The sequence below is a fragment of the Podarcis erhardii genome (assembly GCF_964252035.2).
Source record: "Podarcis erhardii genome assembly, chromosome: 14".
In the NCBI taxonomy this organism is placed as follows: domain Eukaryota; kingdom Metazoa; phylum Chordata; class Lepidosauria; order Squamata; family Lacertidae; genus Podarcis; species Podarcis erhardii.
In genome coordinates, this window is record NC_138503.1 from 19587013 (window position 1) to 19589887 (window position 2875).

General features: G+C 47.0%; 1 long non-coding RNA gene across 1 annotated transcript; it reads right to left on the reverse strand.

Moving 5' to 3' along the window:
- Window positions 1–1032: 1032 nt before the first annotated feature.
- On the reverse strand, window positions 1033–2216 carry LOC309328984. Its single transcript, XR_014150986.1, has 2 exons — window positions 2129–2216; window positions 1033–1968 (listed from the first exon to the last, which is right to left on the reverse strand). It is a non-coding gene; the product is annotated as an uncharacterized lncRNA (long non-coding RNA).
- Between the last annotated feature and the right edge of the window lie 659 nt (window positions 2217–2875).

The following is a 2875-nucleotide window of genomic DNA, read 5'->3' on the forward strand; positions in this document are numbered from 1 at the left end:
TACACCATCCCCAGCATCACACCTTCAGGATTTATAACTCATCAAATTTGCTTGCCCCTTCTTGAAGTAGCAGTTCTGCGGGTAGAATACGAACATGAGAGAGGCCTAGTCTACAGACAATTCCCATAACAAGTCACGCTCCCACAGAAGTGGAATTTGGGGAGCCTTGAGGCAGGAGCTCTCCCCTTTCCTGCAAAAGCACCTTGCTGGAAACATTTCAAAACAACTCCATAAGCATTTTAGTGCCGGTCGCAAAGATTCTTCATGGCCGTAAACCTTGGAATGGTCTATAATTACACACGATCTGCCCACTATGGAAAATTGATACTTACATGGTCCACTGCATTCTGTATCCTGGCAATGCAGTCTAAATGCAGATCACACATCCCCACTGGAATGGCCCACAAGCATCATTCCAGAGAAAGAAACTTAAAACAAAGCAGTGAAAAAATTCTTCATTATTCTTTTTTAAACAGGCAGAAATGGCTTCCATTTAATTTGAGCCCATGCAAACTCTTGGTTCTATGACTGTTAGAAAATGGTCTCTAAAACTCTCCATGTTATTTGTGGGCGGGAAGGTGGGAAAGGGGGTGGATTTTGCCAACCCTTCTCCAGGGGACAATTGAGATTTTCTGGTAATTAACCAGGAGGATCTAACACCATCCCCCCTCCATGGCCAGAAAATTATTTTAAAGAGACATTTTGGCTCACTTGATGTTCAATAAAAACTCTGTCATTAGTTCCTACTGGTAGATGAAGGAAGCCATGTGCTAATATAGGAGAGCTGGGGGTGTCTTTGTTTCCTTCAAACAGTATTAAAAAATAATAAAACTGGGTCCATGGCTGCACCTAACAGTCACAGATGGCAAAACCAAGGAGGGCATTTTGTTGAATCTTCTGCAGGAAAAGACTGAGATGCTCCAACAGTTTGGCAGCAGCGGGGGGAGGGGACCCTTTAAAAATTCACATCATCCCCATTTGCTCCACAACTAGGGTGAGAAGATCAGAAATAAGAAGAGGCAGAACTCTGTGTGTCGTGAAAGTGTTCCTGCACCAGCTTTATTCAGGTGTCAGTTCTGCAGCTCTTGCAGGGAAGATGGTGGCAGAGTCAACCTGCCACAGCCTGGGAAGTATCCTGATCACTTTGACTGTTAAGCTTGTGTAGAAGTCAATCAGCATCACTTAACATACTCAGACTTACATGCTGAGCAACTTCCTTGTAGCTCTCCCAGTAGTCTTGCCCAGAGTTGAACAACAGTGCATAGACTGAACCTCTTCCTGGCATCATTTAGGTCAGGAGTGTCTAACTTGTGACCTTCCAGATGTTGTTGGACTCCAATTCCCTTCAACCCTAGACAGCATGGCCAATGGGCAGGTATGGTGGAAGTTGTAGTCCGATGGCCTCTTGTGGTCTCCTTAGCTCCATCTCCAGAGATCCCCTTGGTTGCCCCACCCAGTAGTCAACAGCTGCTGCCACTGCCCCATAACATCTGGAATGTTGAATGCAGTATTTAAAGGGCCCATAGCCATTTCTGCAGATGCATACTCCTCCATGACTGGAGAGCAGAGTCTAGGGATGTTTGGAGAGACAGGCTGGGGTAGTGAAGAAGGGACTGCTGAGGGTGGGGTGTGGGGTGAGTGTTTGGAATCAAGGCATCTGGTTGGCCACTGTGAGAGCAGAATGCTGGACTAGGTGGGCCATTGGCCTGATCCAGCAGGCTCTTCTTATGCTCTTACTCCAGACTCAGCTGCCCAGGGACTGAATCTGACCTGGTGGGGGAGGCAGTAGAAGTATGCAAATAGGAGGCAGTGGTGTGCATTCATGACCTCAATATGGTTGAGGTCATGGCATGAAGACATGAGCGTATTGCCACATTTCTTGATGTGCCTGCCTGATGTCAACCCAACCAAGCAAGGAAAGAGTTAGAGCAGAGGCAGTGAGGAAAGATGTGGGCGATGAACAGAAGCCTGGGACAGAAACAAAGGCAATTACTGTAATTGAACAGCTACCTATCAGCAGGCTGACACCTCATCAGTGCCTGCAGTGAATGACAGGTAAATACCTTCCCCTTTTGACAGTTTAATTAACCAAAATAAATGGGGCACTGGGAATTATGAGGTTTCTTACCAGAACATGTTCCCAAAGAGACTTGAGTCCCTTTCTTCTCTTCATTCGTTTGCCTCTCTTCCCATAACAGTCATGGGGGTGTCTTTGCTTGTAAGGAAACCACTCCATTATTGGCTTGGAAGTCCTTGTGGCCCATATGGTGGTGGTGATGAAGCCTCTGGGAGTGATTGGCTGAAATGTGCTGATGTCACAGAGATGAGAACAGGCAGGAAGGTCTCTGACTGCCATTGGTGGAGCAGATCTGTTCTTTGAGTGTGGCAGGAAAATCAAACGGTTTTGGGAACGTCTGTTCTTAACCCGAAACCATTCTGAACCTGAGGAGCGCTTTTGCTAATAGGGCTTCACACTGCCACTGTGCCGGCAGCACACGATTTCCGTTCTCATCCGGAGGCAAAGTTCACAACCCGGAGCAACTACTTCCCGGTTAGCAGAGTTTGTAACCCGAAGCATTTGTAACCTGGGGTACCACTGTATATACTTGGTATATGTAGTAGCAGAAGTAATATGCCTCTGAATACCAGTTTCTGGGGTTGGCAGGAAAGAGAGTGCTTGTGTTGTGCCTGTGGACTTTCCACTGGCATCTGATTAGCCATCCTGTAAGAACAGAATGCTAGACTGATCCAGCAGGGTCTGATCCAACAGGGCACCTCTTACATCTGGACTATAACAACTCCCAGGGGGAAGGCTGTCTTGGGACATAGGAAATGTTGAACTAGACCATCTGTCCATCTGGCTCAGGATTGCCTC